The sequence below is a fragment of the Podarcis vaucheri genome (genome assembly GCF_965113315.1).
Source record: "Podarcis vaucheri genome assembly, chromosome: 8".
NCBI lineage: Eukaryota > Metazoa > Chordata > Lepidosauria > Squamata > Lacertidae > Podarcis > Podarcis vaucheri.
Genome location: NC_138766.1, coordinates 73,962,186 through 73,978,639, shown reverse-complemented (window position 1 = coordinate 73,978,639; position 16,454 = coordinate 73,962,186). Strand labels below are relative to the sequence as shown.

General features: G+C 41.6%; 1 protein-coding gene across 1 annotated transcript in view; it reads left to right on the top strand.

The window, feature by feature from the left end:
• ANGPT1 (angiopoietin 1) overlaps positions 1 to 16,454 on the top strand; it is a 164,230-nt gene that overhangs the window by 17,161 nt on the left and 130,615 nt on the right. The gene's annotated exons all lie outside the window — the stretch shown is intronic.

Here is a 16,454-nt window from a genome sequence, read left to right as displayed (position 1 = left end):
TCCATAAATATAAGTATAAGTATTTAAACGGTCACTAAATGTGGTTCATTATATCACAACAGTGATAATCAGCTGGACAGGTGGATTTCATGAGCACAATCCTGCACTACAATCCTATGCACCTCGTCTCAGAAGACCCGCTGTTTTCAGTTGGATTTACTCCTACATAATGGTGCATAGAATTGCAGCTTTAAAGCTTTCCAGAGAAGATCTGCCTCATTTAGACTTATGAATGTGTTGCTACTGCAGTTTTACTGGTTCAGTGTTGCATTTTAACCTGAAGAATAGCTTGGGAGGAACCCACGTGGCTTCCATGTTTTGGTGAAACTGTACAAAATTTGATGTGCTGCGCTGTCTTTTACTCTTCATAGGCATGCATCACAATTCCAAGTGCATTTCCCTAGAGATAAGACTAATCCAATGCATTGGGAATTCCTCCCAGTTAAGGGTTTGTAGGATTTCAGCCTGTGCCTCCAACTTCATTGAGAGGAGACTTAAAGTAGTAGAAACGCTTTTATAATAAACACTTGTTCTATTCAGCATGGCTTTGAGCAAACCTTATGCAGGAGATAAATGCCTGCATTCACAAATGCTCTGTGTTCACGTGTCATTGGTTCTCTTGTGGAAAGAGCTGCTCTTGCTCTAGTAGAAGGCATCTAGGATGTTGTTCCGTGTTCTGCATTTGACCACTAGGGACTGAACTAAGCCCACTGTTTTATTTGCAATCTGCACAAGAGGGGGGGGGGCGAGAGAGGGGGAAGTAAGGGAGGGGAAAAAACCTACTTCTGAATTGCAGTTGGCACCCAGGCTCCAAGAGAAGATAGCCACTGGCTGACTCATCACCTAAGTGGTATGTCTAGGGAGAGCACCCTTCAGTGGTTATTGGAATTTTGAAATTAGGCAAAAGGTTTCCTGACGGGTCCATTCAAAGCAGCAAACAAACAAAGGTCACATCTCTTTCTGTGTCACTATTTCACAGAACAAAATAGCCTGCTTCCCAGCATTATAGGTGGTGGTGCAAACGACTCTTCTATTGGGCTCCATTATAACATACCAGCACAATCCATTTGCTGCATTGTTGGTGTCAATGTGGGCTATTTATATTGCAATTCCTCCTTTTTAATAGCAAAGACTATATTACAGTTCCAAAGCTGAGGTTTATGCCCCCTAATTCCCTCCCCCCAAACCCCGTCTGTTCAAATAAGTTTCTGTTTGAGCAATATATTGCCACAGACAGAGTAAATGAGAAATATTACTAGTCCCATGGCTATGACCCAAGTGCAGCTTTAAGAATCTGGGAAGATATATATTTATATTCACAGTGCTTGTGTCTATGTGGGTTCCTGAGCCTTTCCTGTAATGTATCACATTCATTAAAACTGTTCGGCATTAGAGCACGTCAGGACATATTACTCCTATTAGAACATATCCCAAACACAGTCTTGTACACTTTGGAAGGCAGACTGGCAATGTAAGAAAGGATTGTAGTATGCATTGTTTAACGAGGAAGTTGACATTGCGAGGGTCTTAGTTTAGCTAATCTGGAAGAAATGTAGCCTGATCTTTCTTTAACAAAAAGCGAAAGGCAGCAGATTTTGGGAAACAAAATAAATATTTTTAAACCCCTCTTAAAATGAACTGTCAGTTTGAATCTTTCTGAGGATTGCCTTGTCTGACTTTCTGCTTTGTCCAATGACATTTGCATATTCACGGCTGGTGTGGAAGTGATTGGCTGGAAGAAGACCCAGCTTAGCAATGAGGGGCTCTTTTGCCGAAACTACCAGAAGGTGATGGTTTGGGAAGCCTATTTAGCCCTTTTCCCTTGAAGGATTTGTTTTAACAAGGGTAGCTTCCTTCGTTATTTAACCCTGGGCTGCGCATCTGCCATGTTTGTTCTAACAGCGTCAAACAGACTGCTTACTGGTTTTTATTCCTTGCAATAACTGGCTGTCATACAGCATTGAAATGCTTAGGTTGTAATTTCAGTGTTTAAACATTGTCAAAGAATAACTGACATTTTTAGCTTGGCAACTATTCAGGATTTTTTTCCCATGCTGAGCGAATGTATGGTACCAATAGAAGTACAAATAGTTTCACAACTGTGCAGATGTATGTATGGTATCCATTTAGTCCTCTCTCAACACAATGCTTGAGATTGCTGTAGGTGGACGGAGTTGCACATCGGCATAATGCGGCCAGCATTAAAAAAAAAAAAAAACCCTCTCTCAAAACCGTTTCTAACAAAAGTGTTTGGCATTCAATACCCAACAGTTAAAAGCATAACCTTGTTAAAGAGAAACCACTGGCGGTTGTTTCTGTAATCAGCCAAAATCTAAATTAAAAATGGGTCTGTTAAGCCGATCTCCCATGAATCAGATTGGAAGATAATTCAGGGGAATGTTCTCTGTTCCTCTTACCATGTGGCAGAGTTTTCATGACTGAGTAATTTGAATATGTTTTCATAAACCTCTCCATATACGCTTGGGATGCCTGATCGCATGTTGTACCTATTTTCTGACCGTAGACCACTAGTCTGTTAAGGGTGTTGTGTATGGAAGATGATGGCTCAGCATATATGATAGCCTTACAATGTTGACGTTTCCTGAATTGAGGCAGACAGAATGTCTTTTCTGTTGTCATTCTCAAGATCCTATCTTTCCTGTCTGTTTCTGTCCTGTTCATATGTTGCCTTTCTCAGGCCACATCCACAACTATACATTTAAAGCAGTATCATGCCACTTTAAACACTCGTGACTCCCCGCAAAGAATCCTGGGAACTATAGTTTGTTAAGGGTGCTGAGAGTTAATTTCACAGTGCTATAATTCCCGGAGTTCCCTGGGAAGAGGGATTGGCTTAAGCTACTCTGAAAAAAGATGAAGGAAGGCAGGTTTCATCTCAAGCTCCAAGTACAACTTGGCAATGCAGTGAAAAGTGCTAAGTGAGCCCTTGTCCTTCAGTGCTTGTTTTATGCAAGCAGGGAGATGAGCGGGTTGTCATTGTTTTGCATACAGCAGCTGTTGAAAATGTTATCCCCACTCGCAGTCTGAGGTAGTACAATCCATTCTACCATCTCATTCCCGTCTGGTTTTGCTCCATGTGTAGCTCAGTCCTAACCATCAGTTAGCAACTAAGAATGATAAGTGCCATAGCATAGAGAACCATGGTCCAATTTACCTTTTAAAAAAGGCCTTCTGAGCAGTGTGACTTGGCCATTTCATAATGTATGCTGAATTTGTGGAGTTTGGTTTTTTGTTTTTTGTTTTTAGATTTGCACTCAAATTGTTGTGTATGTATTTATATCTCTTAAACGTTCTGTTTTCTGATATCTTTACTGAGCACCACTTCAGAAACATTGGTTGGCAGCTCCTTTATAAATTCTTCAATAAACAAACAAACTGAAAAGCCACTTAAGTAACACAGATGGAGTTCAGAGGGAAGAGAAATCCCAAAATGCTTTACTGGAGAAACTGTACAGAACAGTGTATAATATGAGGAGAAATAGAGGCTTTATCTTTCTGACTTCAGGCCTTGTAGACAGCAGGGAGGCATTCAATCAAACATACAGAGGAAAACTCGCTCAGTACTACATAGCCAGTGAGGCCATGTGCTATCTCAGCAAACATCATGCCACTCTTGCTGATTGCTCAGCAATACCTTCACTTGTCCAGTCTTGGCTAGTTGGCTACCAGAACTAACCATGAAGTTGCACATGAAATTATCCTTGCAGTTACACTTCAATTAAAAGGTACTCTGGACATCAGCGTTCTTCCCTGAGTAGTTGGTGTCTAAGGGAGTAGGAAATCTGTGTGTGGATTTCTGTGGTTGCAAGGTGTTGTAGATCACATGCCTAGGGTGGATGTGAGCACTTTTCTCTCCTTGTGCTATTCCCTTCTCACTTTTTTCTGATACCTGACTCTCCCTCCTTCTCTTTTCCCCACTTCCCCCCCCCACCGCAAAATGAACCAAAATGAATACTCTCTGAAATATTATTATTATTAAATTATTATTGTTATATTTTATTTATATTCCACCCATCTGGCTGGGTTTCCCCAGCCACTCTGGGCAGCTTACAGCACATAATTTCTTTTGGTAAAACATTAGGCATTAAAAATTTCTCGATACAGGGCTGCCTTCGGATGTCTTACAAAAGTCAGATAGTTGTTTATTTCCTTGAAATCTGGTGTGAGGGCATTCCACAGGGTGGGAGCAACTGCTGAGAAGGCCCTCTGCCTGGTTCAGAACAATTGTATGGGAAGCAACTGAATCCAGTAAGAAATTATCCAACTCCACGTTCGACCAGTGCTTGCTGGGATAGAATCCTTAGTTACAATATCAGCTGAGATTTATAGTTTTTCTAAGCATTACTGAGATTTAAGATGTGGAAATAAACCAAATCTCTTCTTGGCAGTGTCCATGAAACACTTTTCTGATCATTTTGTACAGAGAAAAAACCTAATGCACAGGCTTTAGTTCATTCAAGTTATGATAGCCTCCTCTCCATCTCAAAAACGAGAGAGATGTTGGATGGTGCTAGTTGGTGCTATTCAATGCACCTCTTTACAGTGTCACCCAACTAGGAATGGAGGAGAAATTAGATTCGGTATGCATTTAAAGATGGATATATCAGATTCACACTTTCCAAAACAATATGCAAATTGAAACACATCTTTCCTTTGAAATTCACAGTCCCCCCCAACAAACATCATTTAGCAACCATGCATAAAAATGAAGATATTATTGAAAAGAACATACAAACGTCCATTTTTCTGCCCTGTGGAACGCCCTCCCACCAGACGTCAAAGAGAAAAACAACTACCAGACATCTGAAGGCAGCCCTGTTTAGGGAAGCTTTTAATGTTTAACAGACTATTGTATTTTAATATTTTGTTGGAAGCCGCCCAGAGTGGCTGGGGAAACCCAGCCAAATGGGTGGGGTATAAATTATTATTATTATTATTATTATTATTATTATTATTATTATTATTATTATTATTATTATTTTCTATTAGAGGAAATTGCTTGTGAAATGTGTGCATTACTCAAAACAGCATTTAAAATTTGGAGACATTCACATTACAATGCTGGTGAAATTTCATGCGGATTTACATAGATATAGGTATAAATTGATGGAAAATGTGGAGAGCTGTATTCAAGATTGGGTTGATGAGAAATGGAGAGAAGTGAAATTGACAGATCCTTCCATCCTTATGGTTAGCCACCCACTTTGCCTCTAAGCCAGAATGACCAGGGAAAGTAGTGTTTTGGGAAACTTGTGGCTGGTGACGAGGGAAAGCCATGAGACAGATTTTAAAATGCAGTGGGTTGCTCTTGGCTGGTCAACCCAGGGTAGTCTCAATCTGATCTGGCTGAAGCCCTGATCCACACAAATCAGGCTGCTTTGGGTCAGTACTTGAGCTTTGACCAAACTGGCTACACAGCCCTATTTTTCATCACTTAGTCCTTTAAGCTGGAAATGCTAGAGACAGAACCAGGCACTTTTTTTAGAATGCAAAGTGTGTGTCTGCCCCTGGGTTAAAATGCTCTTTGTATGACAGAGCAGTATTGCCCAGGGTCTGGGAAGGAAATTACCCACAGCAGGACCAATGGTGGTTACAAAGCAGTCGCTAGGAGTGGGAAAGAAATTCAACTTCCCTACAGTCTGTTTTGGGATTCTTTTACACCTGCAGCCAAGAACAGAGTCAGGCTGGAAGCGGGATTTTATTTAGCAATGAAAATTGTCTCAAAAGCAATGCACTTTGTGTCCAAAAATAAAAATAGTTGGCTGCTTTGGGCATTAAAAACATCTTTCTCCTATTCATGTGGCTGAATTTCGTTAAGAGCTTTATTCATTCACATTCTGGTAACCCACAGAGATATTCCAAGTGCCCACAACAAAAGTCAAGGGATCCCCAGCGTAGAAATGCTAAGGATTGGTCAGAATTGAGAGATTACTTATTTGGCAATGATAAAATAAATACACGCAAGTGGAAGCATCAAAGGGCCATTAGAAAAGAGAAGCAGCCTATCTTGCTTGGGGGGGGGGCATCATCACATTTCTTTAGTTTCTCAAAATGTTTCCCAGGCTTTGATGGAGAGCCTTGTCACAATGGGCCATCCAGCCCCAAATTATTTATTTTCATTAATAACAGTGGTAGGTCGGCGCTTTGCGGTCACACTAAATCATAGAAAACTATCAGTCATCAGACTTGTCTCTAGGCTTGTCCCTGACATTCTCCCTGGGAGAACTCGCTATCCCTAAAGCACCAGTGTATATTTTACTAATCAAATGCAGAGGACAAATAGAGGCAACTGCTAATGTGATGAATAAATGGTGTATGTATGAGCTGATAGGGTCCAACAAGGGATATCTGCAGATGGCAGTCAACATCTTCCTGCAAATCTGTTGCTGATGTGGACGTGCATTTGGATGTGTGTCTACTGGCTGGACCGAAATGGTCCTTTGCATTTTTATTTTTTAAAAATTAAAGATTTTATTGTCTTAAAGAAGTATGTGTAATGTCTCTCGTATTTTTTCCATGTAACATTTTTACAAATCAGTTTCATTTGTTGAGACAATGGGGGGGGAGGGGTGGAGGGGGGGAAGATGGGGGGGTTGAGTGGCGATGTTTCTATTTTGCTTACTGTATGTAGGGTTTGGTGTCAGCGTTGCTCATGCTGTTCATTTGTGTTTCTTTGGCGGCGAGAGAGGTTGGGATTGGCCTAGGGTGTGGTTGTTGTTTGTGATTGGCTCTGGTGATCTTTGTTTTCGTGTGTGGTTGGGGTGGGTGGGTGTTTTGGATCAGGTTAGCCATATTGATTTGTATGCTGTTGGTGGCCAAGAATAAGCCCCAAATACCTGCACCTCCCCACCTCAGAAGGAGGATGGGGAATCCCCAACATAGAAGCCTATTACATTGCCAACCAAATAGGCCACATTGTCCCATATATACTAGAAGATGAGACAAAACAATGGGTACACCTAGAGAGGGCCCTCTGCATTTTGTGGCCCTGTTCATAAGCAGTGAAGCAGGGGGAGATTTATCCCATTGTGGCAGGGGAGGGAGGTTTACACATTGAAATTTGCCACTGTTGTGGGGTCACTCACCTTTAGCAGATGGTGTCTTCTTCGTTCTATTTTTAAACTTCTGCGAGTGGGTGCTTTGCTCTCTCGTAGCTCCCAGATGCCATACCTAACAACCAAGGGGTCAGGAGACATTGTTGACAAGGCTGACAACTATGAGAATTCTTGAGTTGCAAGGTTCATACATGCATGCATGCATGCATGCTTAATGTTATGATTTTTGAGAGAACATTCAAACATGCTATTCGCCACCTTGATTCTCGTGGTGTATTTTAAGAGAGCTGTGCCATAGGATGATTTCTAAGAAAGCATACATAGGTTTTCAACAAAGCTTGAGTCAAAGCCATCCTTACGAATCCTCTTGCCGAAACAAGTCTATTTTGCCTGGGTTTTGCTGGACAAGATTACAGCTTTTAATTGGGAAACATTTAAACCTATGCATTGATCTCGTCCCACTCTTATTTACATTGAATGGTTTTGTGTGGGGTTCTATATTGCAACAATGAGTTACTATTTGTAACGTGCTTGCTGCCTTTCAGAGTTACACAGGTCCCTGCTCTCAAGGAGCTTACACTCTATACAGGTCCCCATCTCTTCTTTTGCTTTAAACCCTGGGAGCAAGGATTGAATTTTACCCCATTCCTTTTTTTTTTCTTCCATAAATTTTTATTCATATTTGCACATATATACAGGAAAAACATAAACAAAAAATCCACCACATACCTTATACAAATTATATCCACTTCACAAATAATAAATAAAATATATAACTGAGTTAGTCTCAACTGAGCCTTGGACTTCCCTCCACTCCTTTGGTAAGTATCGAATAAATTATATAGTCGCGTACTTTTTAACTCTTTTACATAGGCCTTTCCCGCTGTTAGAGTTATTTCAACCCCGCCAGTGTCACCTGAGATTTAGATTCCATATACATTAAATATTTCTTCCAATTAGCATGAAATTTCTGTTCATCTTGGTCCCTTAATCTTCCTGATATTCTATCAAGCTCAGCATAATTTATCATTTTAACCTGCCACTCACTTATGTTAGGTATTACTTCTAATTTAAATTTAAAAAAAAATTAAAAAATTGAATTTTACCCCATTCCTAGATTGGTGTGAGTTTCTTGGAAAGTGATTTGCATTCCACAGGATGGGTTGAAGCAGGGAAAGTTGTTGTTGTGTCTTTGGGTGGCATGCAAACTACAGCTGTATGTGCATTTAGATGCTAACAAACTCCTCCATCAACCCAACCAGTGGCTGTTAGGGCTGGTGCACCTAATTTTTGGCACCTTTCTAGATGCAGTAACACACCTAGAACACCCACACATACACACTCATGGAGCGCCATACAAGTAAAGATGTATCTGTTTGTCTGCAGTGTTGGGGAAAGCTTGCTTGTTCTTGCACAGTGCTTCTTCCTTGCTGCAACAAATAGGATAGCCTACCTGAAATTCTGGATTGCAGCCAGCAGCAGCAGCTTTGCAAAAATACTGGACCCTGGGGAAGGTCGATTCTGCAAAACGCTCATAATTGCTCCAGATTAATAGTGATGCTTGTTTCAGTTTCTAACTAGATCCTCTCCAAAACAGACACAAGTTGGGCAACAAATCTGATAACAAACATGGGGAGTTATTAGTTAGTAGGACATTTTAAAATTGCACTGTTCCCAAGTTTTACAGTACTCTCTCCTGTCTGTTTCAATATTTACCTGATCTATATTTATTTTTTCCCTTCCTTCCTTCCTTCTATTGCTCACCACTACTTATCTTCAAATAGGGATGTGGGTGGCGCTGTGGGTTAAACCACAGAGCCTAGGGCTTGCCAATCAGAAGGTCAGCGGTTTGAATCCCCGCAACTGGGTGAGCTCCCATTGCTCAGTCCCTATTCCTGCCCACCTAGCAGTTCGAAAGCATGTCAAAGTGCAAGTAGATAAATAGGTACCACTCTGGCAGGAAGGTAAACGGTGTTTCCGTGTGCTGCTCTGGTTCGCCAGAAGCGGCTTGGTCATGCTGGCCACATGACCCGGAAGCTGTACGCCGGCTCCCTCAGCCAGTAAAGCGAGATGAGCGCTGCAACCTTTATTTATCTTCAGATCTACTCCCCCAGTACAGCTTTTCAAGATTTCTATATAGAAAATGGGTTTCAGAACTGCTTAAATAACAACATTCTTATAGGCTGAAAGAGCAGGTTTTGGAGACGTCTATCAAACATTTATACTTTATGTTTCTCAGTATTTTAAGGTCACCATGCAGTAGAGCTTTAAATGCATGTAGGGTTTTGTGGCAATCACTATGCATTATGAAGTTATTCCTGACAGCCCTTGAAATTAACACTGCTTTTAACTTGGGCGCATTTTATCTGATAATTTGAGAAGTATATCAGTTGCTGACCTTTGGAGCATTCAGTGATCTTGGAAAATATTTTATGCAGCTCTGAAAGTTCCAGGGATAACTCTTCAAAGCTATATCCCAAACAGCTTTTCTTTTTCTTTCTTTTTATTCTTTCTTTCAAATTTTGCCCTTCAGAGGCACAGAGAGTTGACTTGCCCTTTATGTCTTATTTATGTGTGCTCTAAAGTTGTCTGCCAATGTGTAAAGGAGCTTCCTTCCTAAAGATACCATCACGGGATTAAATATACTGCCTTGCCCAGGTCAGATCTAAGGAGCAGCTGCTTGGGACATTGGCTCTCACTTTGCTAGGGAAGAATTGGAGTCAGTCTTCCAAGGCGGGGAGACATTTATGGGATGCCAACACTGTTTGGAGATGTGAACTTTACCTTAAAACCGGAGGAAGCATGTAAACATGAATAATGTCTCTCTAATATGTCCTGGTTTTTATATTATTATTCAGATGCCTCCTGATTCTGTGTGGAATGGGAGGGCAACACTGCTGTTGTTAAAATGCAGATTGCATCCTTTGCAGAAGCTGATAACTTCCTAGAGCAGATATTTGGCACAGAGAACTTTGGCCTAGTTTCAGTTAGCCACACCCAACATATGCCAGTTTTTGTTTTTTGTTTTTGTTTATGTTCTGTTCCCTATAGCTGCCACAACCCAGTTATTGCTGTAGTGGTCTTTCTCAAGTGAACAGCCTATATTGTTGTTGTTGTTCAGTCGTTTAGTTGTGTCCGACTCTTCGTGACCCCATGGACCAGAGCACGCCAGGCCCTCCTGTCTTCCACTGCCTCCCACAGTTTGGTCAAACTCATGCTGGTAGCTTCAAGAACACTCTCCAACCATCTCGTCCTCTGTCATCCTCTTCTCCTTGTGCCCTCAATCTTTCCCCAAATCAGGGACTTTTCCAGGGAGTCTTCTCTTCTCATGAGGTGGCCAAAGTATTGGAGCCTCAGCTTCAGGATCTGTCCTTCCAGTGAGCACTCAGGGCTGATTTCCTTAAGAATGGATAGGTTTGATCTTCTTGCAGTCCATGAGAGTCTCCAGAGTCTCCTCCAGCACCATAATTCAAAAGCATCAATTCTTCGGCGATCAGCCTTCTTTGTGGTCCAGATCCCACTTCCATACATCACTACTGGGAAAACCATAGCTTTAACTATACAGACCTTTGTTGGCAAGGTGATATCTATACAGCCTATATACCATGGCCATATTACATGTACATACACTACAGATGGGGAAACTGTGGAATTGTCTGTAGTGGATGTGTTTGCTCATGCTTTGTAAGTTTTACACATTTGCTGTGGTATTGTTGTGTGAAGTCCTCTGCCAGAACTTGTACGGTAGTGTCATGGCTGTAGTCTCTTCTAATAGGTTATTTTTGTATCCACCAGAGGATATTTTTTACTGTTTTTTTTCCCAAAAAAGAACATTATCTAATATAAGAATGCCGTGTCTTGGACACGATGCAAAACCAGTTGTCAATGAGAGGCATGCCAGATATATCTTGCATGATGCCGATTAACACAGAAACACAGATTTGCAAATGTTCAGGCCATGCTGTCTTTCAGCTATTGCCAACCTGTTTTTGAGAAGCTTTTTGGAATAGCCCAATGAAATTAGGTCACCTCTCCTGTAATGAGATCACTTACCTCATCTGGGATCACAAATTCTATTTATTCTGTAGGACTTAATTGGTGTGTCTTCTAGTAATGGCCGGATAGGGAGGGGTACATTCTTATTCCCTCAGAATTAGGCCTCTGTGGGATTTCCCAGGGCAGCTAGGAAACCCCTGTTTCCCTCAAAGAGCTACAATTTGAAGAGTTCCATGGGAAGAGCAATTGATTGTTAAGCCATTCTGGGAATTGTAGCTCTCTGAGAGGAAAAGGCGACTGACTCCTAACAACTCTAAGCCAGACTAAAGGTTCCAGTATTCTTTGGGTGAACCCACTGTTTAAAGTGGTATATTGCTTTAAATATACCTTGCTTTTTAAATGAAAGTTGGGAATCTGGGGTTTATGGGGGGTTTGGGGGGGGCAACTACTGGAGTGTGCATTCATGGGGTGGGTCCTATGAAGGGTAATCTGCGCTGGAGAAGTTGGAAGGCCTCAGTACTGCAGCTTTTGTCAGAGCAGTTGGCTCACTTTGAGATTCTGCAACTCTAGCCTCTGTTGCTGATGATCCCATTGCACCCTGTAAGCTTGTGCTTTAGGGTCAAGAAAGGAAAGGAGGGTTCATTCATACTCAGTTCAAAATGGTGGTGGTACACATGCTAGATTTCAAACTACCATAATTTTTTTAAAAAAAAATAATAATAATGCTGTAGACCACTGATCCTTACATTTACGTAGCTGTCAACTTTTCCCTTTTCTTGCGAGGAATCCTATTCGGAATAAGGGAATTTCCCTTAAAAAAAAGGGAAGCTATGCATTTATCAGACTTCATTGCATTCACGAGTGACAGCAACTAGCTGAAACTATGAAAAAGAGCAGCGTTATGTAAACTTACTATAAAGTGTTACATTCCTTTTACCCTTCTGCAGTAATTAAAATGAAAAAGAAAAACATTGTTGAAACCTTGAGTGTGGTGTAAAGAAACCGAGAAGTGTGTTACCAGATTTGACTTTATGAATCAACATTTTTACACTCCCACATATCCCGGAAAGATTTAGTGGTTTGTCCCATAGAAACTCTGGAGGAACTGTGAAAAGCTGGAAGTGTCTCACACTCCCTTCCCCAACTGTTACACAGAACACAACCATGTGACATAAATGCTTTTAGAATGATGGGACCTGTGACTTATGTACAGAGGAAGAGTGCATGTGAACTTCTACGAACAAAAGTCTTGGCTTTGAAGTCACTTGAGTTTCCTTTGTTCTTTTTCCACTGAACGATAATTTAACGTGATGGAATATTGGAAACTAGCTGTAGACTGAAATCCCACTTTTTTATCCTTAGCGAATTTCAAGCTGGATTCCGTCAGCTCTCCAAATGTCCATGTGGTTTTGAATCCTGTCGTATAACTCATTCCTACTTTGGAAGGGTATCAGAAAGTCTAGGGCTGTACCTATTTTGGGAAAGTGTGTTGGGTTGTGTAGTGTGTGTATATTTTGGGTTGTGCGTGTGGTCAAACCCCTCCCCCCCATTATAGTACAGACTTCCTGGCACACACATGCCGTCTTTATAAATCAGAATTAATCCATCCGTTTGCATGCCAAGAAGTCCGTAGTTCCATTGTTGTTAATTTGATCATTCTGCATAATAGAGGCCTAATAAAAGGTAAAGGTACCCCTGCCCAAACGGGCCAGTCTTGCCAGACTCTGGGGTTTGTGCGCCCATCTCACATTTATTGGCCGGGGGCCAGCGCTGTCCGGAGACACTTCCGGGTCACGTGGCCAGCGTGACAACGCTGCTCTGGCGAGCCAGATACGCACACGGAACGCCGTTTACCTTCCCGCTGGTAAGCGGTACCTATTTATCTACTTGCCCCCGGGGGTGCTTTCGAACTGCTAGGTTGGCAGGCGCTGGGACCGAGCAGCGGGAGCGCACCCCGCCGCGGGGATTCGAACCGCCGACCTGACGATCGGCAAGCCCTAGGCGCTGAGGCTTTAGCCCACAGCGCCACCCGCGTCCCTAATAGAGGCCTAATAGAGGCATCTAATTTATGAAGTGTTTGAAATCAAATAGCAGTGGGATGTAAATCAGTATCAAATCTACTCAGACAGTTTTGCCCAGTTTAGCATTCATTAACCCCATCATTCCTCAAATAATTCACTTGTGTTTTCATGTTCTTCCATATTATTTAGTAACATGAAATTACCCCAAAATAGCAACCCACTACTCACCAGCAGGTCTATCAACAATTATTAAGATGATAGCTAAATGGAGTGTTTGTTTTCAGAGCTAGTGGACCTCTGAATACCAGATGTTGAATACCAAATGCTGTGGACAAATAAGAAGGGAAGCCTCCATGCCCTGCTTATAAGCTTCCCAGGTGCTTGTAAACATCTGGCTGGCTAGAGTTGTTCAACTGTGAGGATTGCACTCCTGCAGAGCTCCTATTAAGATCTTATCTATTTTCAGCTTGACTCACATCTGTTCAGGGGTGAACCAGATTTATTATGAAGGGTTATTTGCTCTTGGTTTATACGAGGCTCTGGTATTTGGAGGCCTCTGCACTATGACCAAAGACCACTGCAGATGTAAAGATATTTAGTCAAACCCCCAACTTACCTGTGGTTCAAAGGGAGTTGGGGAAGCCAGATGATCAATGCACCCACAGCTGTACTTGAGAGTACAATACAGGACTTCCTTTACACCAGGGATGGATGGCCTGTCACTCTCCATATGTTGTGAGACTCTTTAACTCCCATGAATACCTGCCAGCATGGAAGCTGTAGTCCAACAACACCTGGAGATCTATAGGTCTCCCATCCCAGCTTCAGGCTCTTTGGTCTGTTCAGAATGCTGAAATAATCTCTCTTTCCTATTATAGCTATCTCTTTCTGTTTCTCTGCACTCTCAACTCCATCAATTTCACCAGGTTTGTTCAACAAGGCTAAATACAGCTCAGCAGTCAGGTATTTTGGCCTACCAGGTGCCACGCAACTCTCCATTTTGTTTTTACACTCCTCGAAATGCAGTAAAAATAGGACTTAATCCATCTTCTGGCGGGCTGCTTGCACGTGAGTGGATATTCTCAGACATTTCATGGATGAAAATACAGACATTTGGATCATTATATGTTTTTCCCCTGGCCAATTGCAGGTAGCAAAAGAACGTTTTCTGCCTGCTACATGCTGTGCTTGTCTAGAATCTATCTTCCAGTGGCATTTGAAGCAAAGAGTCTTAGCAAACCAACTGCAACAGTGTTCAAGAAAGAAAGAAAGAAAGAAAGAAAGAAAGAAAGAAAGGGGAGGGTTTGTTCATTCAAATAATGTCAGTGCCTCTTTTCCAAATGTAGCTCAGAAATGTAACAAACAACATTTTTTAAATAAAAAAACCCAGAAACATTGCAATATAACAGCTGAGTTGTAGCCATCAGCTCAACCACTAAGAATACAACCCCAACTCTGGGAGGAGGTTTGGCTCAGTGGTAGGGCATTTGCTTTGCCTGTTGAAGGTCCCAGGTTCACTCACTGGTGTTGTTTCCAGAAAGGGCTGGAAGAGAACCCTGTCAGTGTATACAGTACCAATCTAGATGGCCCAATGGTCTGACTCAATATAAGGCAGTATCGTACATTCCCTTTCAAAAAAGCAGACAAGGAACATCTCCCCAGCATCTAATGGTAGCTTACTCCAAATTCTTGCAGCCTTGACTGAGGATGGACTTCAAGTGTTGACAGACAGATGGGCATGTAATAGAGTGGAGCCTGCAGTCCAAGTCAGAAGTCAGCACCTTGGTCAGTGCACTGTGGGAGACAGACTTGGTGTAGCTGCAGCAGGTGCATTTGGATCAAGGAATCAATAGCTTGGAATGTTGCTCCAGCACTGGGCTGGCATACCGAAGGCTGAAAGTAGTCCTCTGGGGAAGACTGTGTCTGAGAGTCTTCCCAGTTAAAGAAGCCATGCTTTCTTTCTGAGGCATATGATTCCATGGGGGTTTCACATCTCCTGCTTCCCACTGATAATGGTGAAGGTGGGATTCCCAGATCAGGGAGCTTTTATGGATGAGTTGTTGATGTCTGAAGATATCCCATTGTTGCAATGTTTCTTGCATGTCCTTCTCAAGGTTTCTTATAAAATATGGTGTCTTATGGTGAGTTGATTGTCTGAACTGGACCCTCATTTCTGGAATGGTCATTGAGAGTTCAAATCTCCATTCCTGTTTAATTTATGTCATAAGCAGGTGTACACTAGGCAGTGGTGTTAAGTTGTCCAGTAAAGAAAGGATGTCTTCTCTCCTTGAAAAACAAGCACCATGCTCAAATACAAGGAACTACAATTATATTTATAACTGAAATCACCATTAGCAGATATCTAAGCTGGAGCTGGTGGAGCAATGCCAAGAGATCACTTCTGCATGGAATGAAGAATGAATGAATACACATCCAAGGAGCAACCATATCACAATGTATCTTTTTAGACATGGAAGGATTGCCCACAGAGTTAGAATTTTGTGATGCATGAAACCCCAAAACATATGTAACTTAGCTTCAGCTAACCAGATTTCAGGTTGGGCACGCTTTTGTGAAAAGCAGCTTGGCCTGGATAACAAACTCTATTTCTCATGAGAACTTCATTTCTTGAGAGATTTTTTTACCAGGATATTCGTTTTCATTGACTATATCCAAAATACAGTCCGAACAGATTTGTCTGTGGTTTATCACCATCTCTGGTTGCTGTTCTCTTGTTTGGTTTTTGGATATATGTTTTTTCTGTTATGCCAGGAGATATCCTGAAGACCTGAGGTGCACATCACTTAAAACAGCAAACAAATAAAAATTCCCAAACCATTTAAAACTAGAAAAGTGATTTCCCCTTTGGTTGTTTTTTTTCTTCGGAGGAAAGTCAAGATATTATGGAAAACAGGTGGTCTTTACTGCTGCCTTGAATAAACAAACATGGGAGATATTTTCAAGATGTTCTGACCACAGTTAATGAAACAATGGAAAGGAAGAGAGTCAAATCATTTCTTTACTTACTCAGTCTTTCATTGACAGGGCGCTAAATGGATTCTGAGCTGCAACCTATAAACGTCAATTATGTAAAATCTAGCCCCACTAGGGGAGATACACACACACACACACACACACACACACACATTCTGTGAAGATCAGCATTCAAACTCAATCTTTGATTAATGTGTGTGTGCGCACACACACACGTGTTGGAACATTTTTTAATGTATTTATGCTAGAAGAGCGCTCTGGAGAATTCACTCATCTCTATATCTAAGAATTCCTTTTTAAAAAGCAAAAAAACAAAAAGCACATTCAGAATAATAAATCAGTAACTTCCCCCCATGTGCACTAGTTT